We start from the raw sequence: 15027 nt of genomic DNA on the forward strand, positions 1-15027 counted from the left end.
CCTTGGGCTCCCAGAGCACACACACCGCCTAAACCATTCTGTTCTAATGTGGGTGGGTGTCTTTGTGTTTCCAGGCATAAAAGAAAGCCATGTGTTCTTCTCAGAGGAGCAGAGGCTCAGCAAGGCCCCTACTGTGTGTCCGGACCGTGCTGGGCGCCGCAGGAGGGTATAGACAAAAGGAATGCTCAGACTGGCCAGGAAGTCTTTGCTCCAGGGCTGTGAGGGGGTAAGGTTAGCTCTATGGTAGGATTGAGGACGCTGAGGCCCAGAAAGTTCCCCCAGCTGGCAAGTCACGCAGCCCTAGACAACCTGTCGTCAACCACCACTGTCTCAGGCCGGCTTCACCCTCTGCCCTCATTTTGTACTTGGACCAACCGAAGCCCAAAGAACAGTTCAGTGGCTCAACTCCAGATTGGAGGGGGGTTGAGCCCTTTGTGTAGTTTTGGAAATGGACATCCTTCCCTCAGTGAAATCACTCTTGAGATGCCACCGATTCTCAGGGCAGAAGACCAGAGAAGCTCTACTGGGCCGTGAGGGCCTGTGGGCATGGGGCCAGGGAAGGGAGCGGGGTCAAGGGATCCTCGCTGGCCTGACACCAGGGCGATAGGGTGTCCCGATGTGGTGGGTCAGGGGAGGGTGCAGACAAGCCCTTTCAAAGAAAACGTTTCCAGAGCTGTCCCATCCCACGATTAGCAAACAGTCCTTAAGGAGGAAAGCAAGGAAACCGCCGTGTTCCATCTTCACAAAATGGGGAGCTGGCGATCAGACCTATTTATTTAAGCCCAGAGTCGATGAGGCTAAAGACCTCAGCTCTAAGCGGGCATGCCGCCTCCCTGTAGCAAGGGGAGCCTAATCTTCAGGGTTTTCTTCCCATTTACGGGTTTTTTGTTGTTGTTGTATATTTGTAAAATGAGGCTTCTGCTGGCAAAAGCAGGTTTTAGCGCACGCGGCAGCTCTTTCAAGACCTAATAAGGCCCCAAAGGAGGGTGTGTTCTGGCAAGGCTTTCCTTCTCCCCTGGGGGCCGCCCGATGTGGCTTGCCTCCTGCACTTTGGGCACCGCGGACCATCCGTCTTGCTTCCCATTAACAGAATTACCACCATCACTTCTGCATGGATGAGATGGGCCCTTTGGAACAGCCTTGAGGACGGAGGCAGGAGCAGCCACCACGCAGTTTTGCTTAGAGGGGAAGGGACAGAAAAAGAGAGCAAAACGGAACTCTGGCAAATGGACGGTTCCCTGGGTCTGAAGGGCCTGGGCCCCAGAGGGAAGGGGCCGTGGGGCGGGTCCAACCCTGCTTCCTGCTCACGTTCCCAGGCGGGAAGTGCCTGACCCCTCTCGGAGGAGAGCGGACCACCCAGGAGATGGGGCCTAGGGTTGGCAATCTGGGATCCTACCTGTAGACCCCTGTGTCAGGGAGCAAAGAAGTTGGGGCTGCAGGTTAGAAAGACTGTTTCTGCCTTGGCTTGAGCTGCGTCAGGATGTCGGAGTGATTTCCTGATGGGTGGCTGGGGGCTGGCGTGCGGTGGGCCCGGTCTCTCTGTCCTCGTTGGTAAGGGAGGGACCAGGAGCTCTCTGCCCTTTGAATCTCCTTGGTGGGCCCGCGATACCTGGCTTTGGGGTGAGGCCAAGGCCCCCAGAAGCCACAGGGCTGGCCTAACAGCAGGAGGGCAAGCGAGAATCCCAAGGCAGTGGTGCAGTCACCCGGGTGTGTTCTGGGGGGAAAGTCCTGAGTTTAGACCTTCCGCCTCGCCAGGGCTGAAGGCTCCCCACCCCATGCCCAGCACCTCCTTCAGCAATGCCAGTTCTCTTAACAGGGTTGTTGGTTGTATAGAATTACCCCCTGTCTTTTTAAGAACAGTTCTTTGTCTTGTTGCCGTGAGTGCTTTTTCACCCATGTCCGTCAGGGGTTTACACATGCTAACATGAGCTAGGCTTCCCCTTGAAAAAGCTCCATTTTGTAAGTGAATCCCAAGCTCAGAGAACTGAAGTGACTTATCTGGGGTCACACAGCAATGCTTTGGACCCAGATCCATCTCCCCTAGAAGCCCCCGCATTGGTGCCAGTAAGGATCTGCAGGAGAGAGCCTGGTGGAGAGGGGCTGGGAAGCAAGAAGCAGGGGTTAGCAAGACAGTGCAAGAGGCTCTCTGGGGCCAATGTGGTCAGTGACAGGAGTCAGCAGGGATCAGGGTCAGGCCGGCCAGGCGGCCTTGGATGCTGAGCTCTGGAGTGACGACTTGATCCAGAAGCTTTGAAGGCTGATACAGGAGGGGCCGTGTTTCTGGTGGCATGTGTGGAAAATGGTCTGGTGAGGGCGGTGGTGAGACCAGGAGGCTGGGGAGGGGGCGCCAGTGTAGATGGGTCACACGGAGGCCACAGTTCCACCAGGAGGGCCTTTAGCTCTACCCCCCACCCCACTCCCAACTCTCCCACCCCCCCATCCCTGCCCTTCCTGCTGCGTGTCTGGCGGGAGGCCCCTCACCTCTGAACCCCAGCCTCTCTCACAGCTTTCTTGTGAAAAGCAAGGCCAGCACCTGCGACTTGCTGGGGACAACGTGAGAATAAATGGTAAAATATGTAAAGTGCGCAGCGCTGCTTAGGGAAGGGGGGAGAAAGGTGCCGTGGATGTGTGATGTTCCCCAGACCCGACTTCTGCTTGTTGTTTCTTCCCTCCCTGTCGGAAAAGCTGTTTCGATTGCTGGGGATGAGCGAAATCGGAGTTAATGGGAGGGCATCTGCAGAGGCCTGGCCCGCTCAAGGTGTCTGTCGCCAAACACCTTCGTCTCCCAATTTCCAGGCCGTCTCACTAATCTGCAGGAGCCCTGGTTCTAACGTGCTTCCCAGGGTTGGCTGGTGTTGTCACTATGATTGAATTCTGATTCTCCCTTGATCGATTGATGGATGGATTGATCTGGCGAAGTCAGAGGCAAAGCCGTGAAAGCGACCGACTCTTGAGTTCTGATGGACATCTGTGGCACGTTGTGTGTGTTGGGGGGTGAGCTGGGAGCAGAGCTTCCCCCACCCATCAGGAGTCGGCCCGTCTAGCAGCTGGCATTAGCCATGCCAGGAGTGGGGCTCACTGCCCTGGGTTCAGTGTGCCACAGTACAAAGCCATAGGTACGCCCAGAGGAGAAGCTGGCTGTACCCATGATCTGTCCAGGCCAGGTTTTCCACGGATGTAAGATTCCCAGGACGATGAGCCCAGGCTAGCCCTGGGCCAGCCTGCTGTGCACCCTCCCATAGAAGCAGGTGGTTCCAAAGCAGATGGGGTTCTGCCCACCATTAAGGGACTCAGCCCCCTGCCCACCACAGGGCCTAGCACCACCTGGGGACAGACCCTGAGTATTTTTTTTTTTTTAAGATTTTATTTATTTTATTTTACACAGAGAGAGATCACAAGTAGGCAGAGAGTCAGGCAGAGCAGGGAAGCAGGCTCCCTGCTGAGCAGAGAGCCCAATGTGGGGCTCAAGCCCAGGACACTGAGATCATGACCTGAGCCGAAGGCAGCGGCTTAATCCACTGAGCCACCCAGGTGCCCCAGACCCCGAATATTTTTATGTTGAAAGGATGGATGAGCTAAACGGGTCCCGTGCTGGCTGGGTGACTTCATGGATCTACGGTCTCATTTTTATCATCACCAGAACCCATATTTCAGCTGGGGAGACTGAGATTCAGAGAGGTGAGGATTATGGCCAAGACACTCAGCAGAGAAGCCTTGGTTGGTCCGCCCATGTGTGTGACCCTCCACTCCCATTAGAGCTCTGGGCCCTCGGACTGACCTTGCATTCTAGACGCTAAGCTCCCCCAGGGCTGGAGGTAGCCTGCCCAGACCAAGTCTGTACTCCGGCTTCCACCCCAGGGCCAATCCCTTCAATAGAGCACCCCTCACTCAGTGCTGGGCTGAGATGGGGGCGGGGGTGCCTCCTGTGTGCTGGGCACTTGGCCTATGCCAGCTCATTGAACAAGTGAACCTGTAGGTAGGTCTTCTCGCCGTGTTCAGATCACAAAAGTGAAGCTCAGAGAGATGCATGAAGCTTGGCCAGAGTTTCCCAGCAAGTAAGGGAAGGAGCCCAAATTCAAATGCAGGAAGGCCAGTCCCGGCTGGCTGGAGAGCAGGTGGCTGGGACTCGTAATCAGAGTCATGATGTTGGAAGCAGAGCTTTCCCACGTAGAAAAAGCAGGGAGTCTGCCAGGGTTGATGGGCGTGTGGGGGGGGGCAGCCCCTTGGTTCCCTGGGAAACAGGCTAGATCGGGCCCCAGACCCGCTCAGTCCCTGTGCGGCCACCCCAGCCCATCTCTTTCTGGCTTCTGTTTCTGCCCTTGTGCAGTGGGAGGACAGGAGGACCCGAACTCCCCAAGTGCCAAATGTGTGCCAAGCAGTTTGATACATAGCTGAGCTCATTGTTGCCGTGACCGTGGGAAGCCGGATCCCCTTATCTGCTTAGCCTGCTCGGCTCTGCCCCCCCCCCCCACAACTTCGAGCATTTATTGCTGTCCAGTGTCTGTGTCCACCTCTCGACTGCTCGACACCTCTGGGGCAGGTAGGACCTCCTCCGTCATGTACCTCGGACAGCAGTTGGCTCCGCGAGCCTTTGAAGAAATGTTTGATGACTGAGGATGAGAAGAGGAAACCGAGGCAGCAGGCAGACCCCCGGCCCATCCAGTACTGGCAGGGGCCTCGGTCATGGACCGGCTCTCAGCCCAGGACGCCAGGTGCGCCTGTCTGTGTCCCCGAAGGTTCACACTGCCCGAAGAAACTTCCAGTCTGCGCCTGTGGCTTTGGATCGGCTCTGAAAAAGCGTGTCCTGTGACTGCTCAAGGAATCTGGGCCTTTCGCCCAGAAAAGAGTGTGTTTCCTGGCTTCCTGAGAACTGGGGCCCACCCTGCCCCTGGCCTGGGCGTACAGAATGGAAGGGAGGAGAGATGGACTCCGGCCCGGAAAGCGACAGCATCAGACCTTATCGTCTGTCTGAGGTCGGCTGCCCCGTGCCCAAGACTGTCCCGGCGAGGCCGCCCTGGCACAGCCATTAACCCTGGCACTCCAGGCAGAAGTTTCTCCATCATCTAAGGCTTCCTCTGAGGGGGGATTGCGCTCTTGAGTTACTGGAAAAGGAGCCTCCCTCACCTTTAGGCTGAGTTCTACCCCCAGACGGCTCTCCCAGCACATCTCACTGGGTACCACATGGCAGACATAGGGGCCACACGGGGGTGAACTTCACGAAGCCCAGGGCGATGGGCTTCCAGTGGGTCACCAGGCTTCCAGGGCCAGATGTCTCGTGCACCTCTTGAGCGCCTGGCCTCTCGCCGTTGCCTCTGAGACTGGGCGTGGGTTTACAATGCGTCTTTGAAGAGAGCCGGAGTCCCCCCGCCCGTGATGTCTGTACATCGAGTCATTTCACGGTGCGGTTTCCTTCTCAAGAGACGGGTCTGTGCTTCTCCCTGGTTGCCCTGCTTTTCGCTTATATTTTCTTTTCCTGGTGACCCTCCCTCGGTGACTGGCCTGGAAGGTGTCCTCCCAGGGCGGGGAGATCACCCAGTCCTCAGAAGGGATTTGCCGGAATTACCCACGGGTTAACTAGAAGAGACTGGACAGATCGCTGAGAGGGAGAAAACCTTTTTTGTGGACGTAGGAGCACAGGGGAGACAGGCTTCGCTTCTCCTCAGCCAGGACCAGAGGGAGAAAACAGTAACAATAACACATCCCCCAGCAGGGCCCAGTGGCTTGAGTTTGCTGGTTCCCGAATGCAAGATCCAGACTAGGCCTAGGGCTGCGTGAGACTTTCACCCACCCATAGCGAAATGAGAAAATTGAAGGACAGGCCTGGCATCAGCTACTTTCTTACGTCAGGGGTCCTCTTTTCTGCAGGATGGTGACAGTAGATGGAGGTTTTCCTGTAGATGCCAGAAAAAGTTGGCGGCTTTCCGTCCATCTTTGGAATGTAGGGGAAATGTTATAGGCCTGTGAAATCCCCAGACCTGGGAACCACTGGTTTACTTCCTCTGCAGCAAGAGAAGCCCAAGTTGAGCTTGGAGCCTTCCACGAAGCCCACAGTGCCTGGGGACCCCGGGACGCTGGCGGTCTGTGCGCACCGGCCGTGCGTGAGGTGGGGCAGGAGCGTGCTCATGTTCGTTTCCACAAACTGGATGGCTTACAAATCAAGGAGTTGGCCGGTTCGGATCCTTCTGGAGGCTCCAAGGGAAGGCAAGATTCGCGCCTCTCTCCTCACTTCTGGCGGCGGCGGGCAAGGTGTGGTGTCCTTCTGTTTGTAGACGCAGGACTCCAGGCTCTGCCATCACAAGGCCTTCTCTCTGCATGTCTGTCCGCTTATGAAGACACCAGTCCATAGACTCGGGTCACCCGAATCGGCATGATGTCCTCTTCACTTGATTATATCTGCAAAGAGCCGATTCCCAAATAAGGCCACAATCCCAGGTTCCAGGTAGACCTGAGTTTTGCGGGGACACCGGGACAGCGGCCTGAGGGCGGGGGAGGAGGAAGGCCTGTCTGCAGCGGGCACTGCTGAGTGTTAGTGCTTTGAAGATTTGGTGGCTGTTTGCGTTAAAACAGGATTCCCAAGAGGGACTGTCGTGATTGCAGTGTCCCGGGGTCCCCGCTGACATTCCCGCCGGAGGAGACTGGTACACACAAGGACCCAGGTCCAGGGAGGGAGAGCTGGCACCACAGCTGGAGCCAGGTCGTGTAACTCAGGGGAGGTGACCTAGCCACCCTGTGCTCTGATTCCAGGTCTGCGCTCTGTGCCCTACACTTGTTTATATCCTTTAATGCAGGGGCCAATGATAAGTGGCTCAGCCCACTTGAGCCTCTTGAAAGACATGCTATCAGCATTTAGTCTTTTGGTGGCCCCAGCTAGGACCCCGTGGAGCCGAGAGCCCTTCAGAGCTCAGCACCGGCCACCAGCCCTGTCTGCGCTCCTGCCTGGAGTGGGACCCCTCCCGGAATGCCAGGGCCCCACCGTTCTGGGAAGTACCACAAGCACAGAGAGCCTGCTCTGGGGATAAAAGGCTGCCTGCCTGTGTGTCAGGCAGGAAGGATCCAGGCTCTTCTCTTCTTCCAGGGACCCTTATCTATTTTGGCAAAAAGCCTCTGTGGTCAGACGTTTCTGGGTTAGCGTCCCAGCCCTGACACCTCCTAGCCAGTGATCTTGCTCTAGCAAGTCCCAGGGCCCGTCTGAGCCTTGCGGCTCCCCTCCTGTGAAATCCAAGCAGTGATGCTAGCCTGAAAAGATGAAGCTGTGGCTTAGTGGTTGTACCACCCTTTTGTGAATCCCTCCAGTGCCTAGCTCAGAGCCTGGTGCACACAGGTGCTCAGTAAATACAAGCCAGATAAGAGAAAGTGGTTTGGAGCCTGGAATGTAAACTTCACAGCACTCTTGCGACACGGTCCCTGTGCAGTCCCTTGAGAGGGAGGCTGTGGAGGCATTTCCTTCCTTCCGTGGGTCAACACGGTTACCTGAGCTGACCGGGGCAGGCGTGGGGAGGTCAAGTGCGGTGCAGGTAGCTTTGGGGGGAGAAAAGATGCTACATCTGGGGCTCTGTCTACCCATGATGCGTTCAGTAAATTTAGACCTGGGCTTGGCACTGTGGGAGGCAGAGTGTGTGTGCAGAAGAGCACTGGAAGGGGAGTCTGCCTTAGCAGCCCGTACCAGCCCCACGTGCAGAGGTTTGCTGCTCCTCGTCGGTGCTGCTGAGCTGCCCTCTCTGTCCCACAACCGATGCTGGGCATGCCAGCCTTCAGGCCTCTGCACCTGCTGCCTGCCCCCGCCTGGCATGCCCTCCCCCTGCTCCTCTGCTCAGAGCTGCTTCCTGTTCTGACACAGGCCAGACGGATTGCACATCCCTTTTGCTGTGTTTCCACACCCTGGGCGTACCAAGCAGTGATCACCCTGGGTGCTGATTTGGGACTCCATCTCTAAGTGAGGAGCCCCATTGAAGACAGAGGCTGGTCCGAGTAGCTGTTTGAAAAATTGAGTGGATAGATGATTAAATGTCCTTGGACACATCATTTCTCAGCTCCGGCCTCAGTTTCCTGTCTCTGAGATAGAGGATGTGGACTGGTGGGTTCCCTGGGGTCTTTCTGAGGTCTCTGGTGAGACATGCACTCTGAAGTGAGTTCCTCCTGCTCCCAGAAACAGAGCAGGAGCAGGGCAGCGACTGCGCATGTGTGCCAAATGGCCATGCTGTGATTGGAGGATATGCACGGAGCATGGGGAATTTTCTGGGTGCTCAGCACAACATTCCCAGTTAATCGATCTGGGTGTCTTTGAAAGGGCAGGACGGAGGCAGCCTTGATTTTAACTGCAGTCAGGCCAACCCTTCCCCACCTGTCCCTCTGTGAGAATTCTCCCCAGACCAGTGGAGGGAAGAATGTATGCACCTGTCCCCCTCCCCCAGCTCTCTCTCTGCACTTCTGGGCAGGGCTTGTCCTGAGGACGTACACTGCAGGTTCTGCCGGGGTCCTGTGCTCCAGGCTGGCACCTGGTTTCCAGCCTCCATCTCTGTTATCATCCAGCAGAATAAACTTGCCCCTCTCTGAGCCTCAGTCTCCAGATCTGCAGGATGGAGATAGTAATTCCTCGTGGTAATGAACAAGTGGACCCCGAGTACGGGGCACAGTGTGTGGCCTGGGGCAGGAGCACATGATACGGTGGCTGTTCTTGGCACGAGTATCCGTGACTCTAGAGACGGGGCGAAACAGATCCGCAGCCTGCTTGCTTAAGCCAAGAAATGTCTGCTGTCTCAAGAATTTTGTTTTGGAAGACAGGTTTTGGGTCAGAACCTTATTCCCTCAGGAATTTCACGGTTGAGCCTGCAGGCACATTTTATAAGCGTGGTGGCCACCCAAGCCTTTGAGCCTTCCACGTGGATGTTCCCAGGTCAGGCTTTTCGGGAATCTCTTACACAGCTGGGCTGCCTGTCGCGTCAGTCGCATCGTTTCCACAGAGCGGGCTCTGTCTGGCTATGAATAGATGTTTTTTTTCCCTCTTTCTTGGATGCCTGAATGGCAGTCTCCCTCCTGCGGTCCCAGAGGCCGACCTGCATGGAAAACTCCAAAATGGACATCAGAGTGGGGCCGTCCACTCCGGCTCGGACTCCCGGCACCCAGTGAGGCTCAAAGAGAGATGGGGCCGATGGCCGTGGCTCTCAAGTCTTCCGAGCAAACAGAAGAAATCAGAGGTCACGGAAAAGACAGCAGCGCAGAGCGGCAGCCGAGACTGTGGAGGACAGCCCGGTGTTTCCAGAAACAGGCCTGCTGGCAGCCCAGCCCCAGACGCAAAGCCCCTGAACGTGGGATTTCTGGAGATGAGCTAGAAGGGCCTTGTGGTCGGGAGAGCGGGCTCTGGACCCATACCACTTTGCTCCAGATCCCAGCCCTTCTACCAGCACAGCGGGCCTGATCGTCATATGCCTCAGTTTACCTCTCCTGTAAATACAGATGATAACACCCCGTGAAGGGGGAGGAGACTGACATCACTTAAGTGCGTTAGAACAAGGCTTGACAAACAAATAAGGGTAAACCGAGGCCCAGAGAGGACAAAGGACTTATCTGTGGTCACCCAGCCGGTCACTGGGGCAGCCAGGCTGAGGCTCATGACTTCTAGTCTCGTGGACACGTCCCTCCTCCCCCTTCGCCCTCAGTCAGACTTCTTCAACTCTGCCTTCTGCAAAGGAAATCGCGTGACCCTTCAGCCCGCAAAAAAATTCAGACTGCACAGAGTTTCAGAAACCTCTCTGGGCTGGCTGCGGGCCTCGCTGCAGTTCTGTTTGCCTGTGAGACCTTTCGTCTCTCCTTTTTTTTTTTTTTTTTTTTTTTTCCTTTTAAAGTTCCAGAGGGTTTCTCCTTTCCTGTCTCCCCAAATAGAAAAAGTCAGCTTTTGGTAAAGGAGTTTGAAGGCTTCGATCCCTACTGTGTGTCCCTAAGCCCATCCACCCACCAACCCCGGGCCCCAGTTTCCCCATCTGTGAAATGGAAACGTTCCTTCCCTTGACAGGCCGACAGCCCACCTGCCAGCCTGTGATGGCTCCGGGGACACGTTAGCTAGGAGGTGCCACCCTGGGGCCATGGTGTTGACCGTCGTGTGAGCACTGACTAAGCAAAAGCCGGTGACGCATCCTTCTAGGAAGTGAGGTGAAATCCACCAGAAATGCCACCCACTTCCGCCCCCCTCCTAGTTTCAAAGGTTACTTGAATCATCTGAATTGCTTGCATTTTTCTCACTCTCCTATTTCAGCAGAATGGTTCCCCAGCCGCTCTGGGTTGAGCCCAGGGTGGCCAGGAGCATCCCATCTGTGGGCCCCGAGGGTGTCAGAACTGAGGGGCTTGGTGGCTTCCTGATCTCTGCCGGGGACCCCAGCTGTGGGCCCTGGGTGCTGCCAGCATAAGGTCAGGCCCCTGAGCTTAACACTTCTCCTCTGTGAAATGGGTGGATGAGCTCTGCCCAGCAGGGTGTGAGATCTCCAGCCCAGTGTAGCTGGATCGGGGTCCTGCCTCTTCTCATTCCCCTTCTCCTTTCCACCCCCAAGGCCCTGGCTTACCAGGGAGCCAGCTGGAGCACGGGCGCTGATGATACTCCTGAGGCCTCTGCCTTGGCCAAGCCAGGAAACCTGGAGACAGATGCTGGCCCTCCCAGCATCCCAACTGGAGCCCTCCCAGCCTTTTAAGGGGGAGCCTAGGGCCCGGAAGGGGAGGGCCTGGAGGAAAGAGGCCATGGAACCAAGACTAGCAGCCAGGTTGCTGGACTGGAGGACCTGGCCTCACCCCCTAGTCCTTCTGTCCTCTCCGTGTGGCCTCTGAGGTCAGCCTGGCACCATCAGGGGCCCAGTCCACCTGGGCTTAGGAATTCAGAGATGGGTGCCATGCTGGGCCAAGAGCAGGAGGTAGGGATTCAGGGCTGAGCCCCACCATGCTACCCCCTGACAGTGGCCTCGGGCAAGGAATGCCCACCCTTGAGCCCCCATCTCAAAAATGCTGCTCTGCCCATCTTGGAAGGTTGTCACATTGCTTTCTAAGATGGTGTAAGTATCAATCCCTTTGCAGACATTCAAGAACTGTCCAGATGGGAAGAATATTTGCACCCACGGGGGCATTCATATGTCCCTTTCTCTCAGACAGTGCCAGGTGTAGAGTAAGTGCTGGCCCATGGGAGCCAGGGGGGTGGGGAGGGGGACAAGAGATTGTTGAATGAATAGGTGACAAAAGTTATTTATTAAGCATCTGATACAAATCAGGCCCCACACGGGGAGTTTTCCATAAGGTCCTCTGAGCTTCATGATGGCCCTGGGAATTTAGGTATGTCCCCATTTTACAGATAAGAAAACTGAGGCTCAAAGCTTGAAATAACTTACCTGACGTGACATGGCCAGTGGAAGTTAGGGTTCACACTTGACTCTGACATTCATGTGTCCCCAAGTGGCCCACTGGGTCACCTCCCCCCCCCCCCCCCCCCCGCCGGATGTGCTGTTAAGTCTTTAATAAATGGTTCCCTGGAAGGCGGTGGAGGGAGGGACTTGTCCAAAGCCCGGACTTGTAGTATTTGCCAAATTCCATGGTGTAAATCTTCCTCCCGTGTTTGATTTCAAGCGACCAAAGTGACACGGACTGTCTCACAAAATCCCTGAGAATGTCGCACACAGCCCTCCTGAGCCAGCAGCGACTCCAGTGTGTGTCTCCCCCCGACTCCCCTTTGCAAGCCCAAGGAAGACCACAGCCTTAGCAGTGGCCCCCGGCCTGGGACAGCAGACTGGAAGCAGGCAGATGGCTGGGGTGGGGATATGTGTGCCTCCGGGCACATCCCCAGTCCTGTCCCACCGGCGCCGCGGAATGTCTTGGGTTCTCCGTGTCACACAGAGACTTGGGCAGGATCATGAGACCCGCAGACACGGCGCCTGGAGTAGTAAGGCCTGCCAGCCCCACCGTGTGCGGTGTTCCTGCCGGGCCCGGAGCAGAGCCCTGTAAACGCCAGGATGTAATGGACAATAAAAGTCGCTGGAAAATAGTGAGTCTCCTAGGACCACCGGCGTCCCTGCCACACGCCGCCTTCCGAAACCTCGAGCCCTGTGATCATGAGGCACGATCGTCACATAAATATATAGGGTCTCTCACCAGCCGCCAGCCAAGATTTATTTCACTGACGCAGCTGGGGGAGGGGGATGGCTCAGATTCCTCGTCTTGGTGACTTTGTGAAATGCTTTGCTGTCACTTCCCCGCCTCCGAGAGAATGCCAGGGAGCCCGTGGGGCCTCTCCCAACCTTCTGGGGGGGGGGGTCCTCCAGAGGCCATGGGTGCCTCCTACCACATCCGCAGGCCTAGGGGTCCAGCTGGCCATGAGATGGGAGCCCCCCTCCCCGCCCTGTCTTTTTGTGAACAGTCGGTTTGCAGAGAGGGCTGCCAGAAATACTTGCTGTTGAATGAGCATGGTTTTGACGAGGATAACCGTAATCATAATAGTAGCTGTGGCCACGTTTACTGAGCTCTGGTGTATACTTGGGTCCTGGTAGTCCTAGGCTGGTGTTTTGCCTGTGGGTCCTTGTTTAACAGCCCTAAGAGGCGGGTCCTACCTGGCCCCCTGTTTGCAGAAGAGGGAACAGCAAAGAGGTGACTTTGGGACTTGCCCTGAGGAGCTCGTGTGGACCAAGGCAGTGCCGGATTTGAACTGCAGGCTCTCTGACTCCAGAGCCTGTGCTGGGCTGCCTCTCTGCCTCCTTACAGCCTGGCTGCTTGGTCCCAGCCGAACCCAGTGCCACCACCTCCCTGAAGCCGCCTCGATTAGCTCAGATTAGAAGCAATGGCCCCCTCTGTGGTTTTGCAACCCAGAGAAGCACTTTGCTCTGGTCCCCACACCAGGTGGCGGGGCTTGGCCTCGTGGGGATGGTGCTGGAGGCGCATGCTGGCTCTGGAGGCTCCGAGAGCCTTGCAGTGGGTGGAGGGGTAGGGGTACCTGTCCAAGCCCCTTTGCACCGCTCTATCCTCTGGTCCATGTCCAGGGTAGATAGCTGGGCAGTGACCAGCAGTGACCATGAGTGCGGGAGGGCGTGTAGGCTGAGTAGAGCTGACTTAGACTTCTGGAAATTTCTTGCCCTCACCATCCTCCTCAGGCCCAGGAGGAAGAGGAAGGCTCCCCGGGGTTGGCTCACCCAGCGTGGATCTGTTTTCCCTGGGTGCCGTGCTGTGTCCCCGGTGGCAGGAGCACAGGAGCCCCTAGAGGCAGGTCCCTGCCCTGGGGAGAATTCCTCTCCAGGAGATAGGAGCCCAGAAACAGAAGAAAAACAAGGTTTAGACAGAAGGTGCCCAACTCAGGGGCCTGACCTGGCCCGTCGGGAGCTTCCTCTTGAGTCAAGGCTGATGACACCCACCCATATAGTTGGGTCATGGAGGAGTGTCCTTGAGGCGTGTGGCATGTACCAGGGCCTGGGTGGGGGCCCTAGCCCACAGGCCTGGGGAAGGCTGGCCTGGGCCCAGCAGCAGCCACCCAGGGGGCCAGCACCTGGCATATGCCCGACAGTTGGGCCCGGCCAGTGGGGAAGGTATGTTGGCAGGTGGCCGAGCTGCAGTGCCAGGATCCGGCTCGGTGTGTCCTCTGGGGCCTCAGCTGCCATATGCCTGTGTCAGTCCCAGCGCTCGGGCTGCAGATGGGGCACAGGGGGGAGGTGGTGCCTAGGGTGGAGGTGGCTCTCGTTCTGGAGGAGGGAGGCAGGTGTCCGCCGCGGGAGTGCTTCTCGGAGACGGGAGACCGAGGGTTGGGGCCAGCCTGGAGCCTTCCCGCTTCCTCCCATATACGCGCAGGTCCCCGGCTCTGAGCCCGCTGCAGAGTGCCGTTCCCCTCTGCTTCTGAACCTGCCCATTCACGTACGCCAGCTCAGCCTCTCCCTGGTGTAAGCAGCTGTCCAGGACCTCGCCTGGCCCAAAGTGAGAATCCAGCTGTCCTTTTCCAGCGGGCACGTTTCATGTTCTTTTCCGGTTTCTGAATCTGTTTCTGGGTTCGGGGGTTCTCTCCTGCAGAGGCGAGCAAGGGGGTTTTGAGTGACCATCAGCCCAGGCCCTGCGCAGACAGCAGCTGGGAAGACCTAGGGAGGGAGGGAAGTTAGGAACACCCCGAGTCCTGGTTCCTGGATCCGTGGTCTTGTTCAGAGGGTATGGGGCCCGAATAAGAATGTAATACTGATATCTGCTGGGACATGGCAGAGCCAGGACTCAAACCCACGGTGGCCGCCTACCAGAGCTCTCGCCTGAGGGCAACAGATATATTTGGCCCCCCTTACAAAGGAAGAGACTAGAGAGGGTGAGGCTTTTAAAGGGACAGCAAGGACTTTTATACTTCTTAGCACTTGGTGGGCCCCATTAGGGATGGGTGGGGCTGGAGTCTGAGGGACGCGGGACGGGTACCTCGGCACTCCCGAAGCCCAGGCTGGTTTAGTCCTGTCGTCTGCTGTCAGGGTGCCTGGTTCCGGGTTGGGGGCGAGGCCTTCATAAAGAGCCTGCAGAGCAAGCTTTGCCTGGGATGGGTTAGGGAGGCTGGGGCCCAGCCAGGTGCTGCCACGGCTGGGCTCACGGCCCTAGCAAGTCGCTAGTCCTCCAGCCTCAGTTTCCTGGGAGGTAAAATGGGGGAGCAGGACTGAAGGCGGTCCAAGCCTGCCGGTGTGGGGCACACAGTGTTTTCTCCTAGACTGGTGGCCACGGCCATCAGATGCCCGTCCCTGGGGAGCAGCGGGCTCCCTGGCGGCTGTGACAAGTTCCAGTCACCACGGAGGTGACAGCGGAGCTATTTTTGGAGCAGCGCGTGGTGGGGGAGTTTCCTTTTGGCAGTGGCTGGGGATGGGAGTCTTGGGCAGGGGAAGTCCCGTACCGAGACAGGGCCAGCCCCTCTTCCTTCAGCCGCCCTGGCACAGCGAGGCCGCCCAGGTCCCCAGAGGCCGCTGCACCACACATCTACCCTCCACCTGAGCTGAGCAGCCCTCCTCCTGAGCCCTTCAGGAGCCACTTTGCAAGGTACTGGCCTTTGTCCTGCCCCTG

General features: G+C 57.3%; 1 protein-coding gene across 3 annotated transcripts in view; it reads left to right on the plus strand.

Moving 5' to 3' along the window:
• NEK6 (NIMA related kinase 6) overlaps positions 1-15027 on the plus strand; it is an 81367-nt gene that overhangs the window by 13648 nt on the left and 52692 nt on the right. The window contains exon 1 of one of the 3 annotated variants that reach the window (XM_045082374.1): positions 14815-15003. The exons of the other annotated variants lie outside the window; for them this stretch is intronic. The gene's annotated coding sequence lies outside the window, so the exon portion shown is untranslated. Of the gene's footprint in view, positions 1-14814; positions 15004-15027 lie in introns of those variants that run through there. 3 annotated transcript variants of the gene reach the window in all.

This window comes from Mustela putorius, unplaced genomic scaffold, assembly GCF_011764305.1.
Source record: "Mustela putorius furo isolate JIRA1106 unplaced genomic scaffold, ASM1176430v1.1 tig00000596_pilon_pilon_pilon, whole genome shotgun sequence".
NCBI classification, from domain to species: Eukaryota; Metazoa; Chordata; class Mammalia; order Carnivora; family Mustelidae; genus Mustela; species Mustela putorius.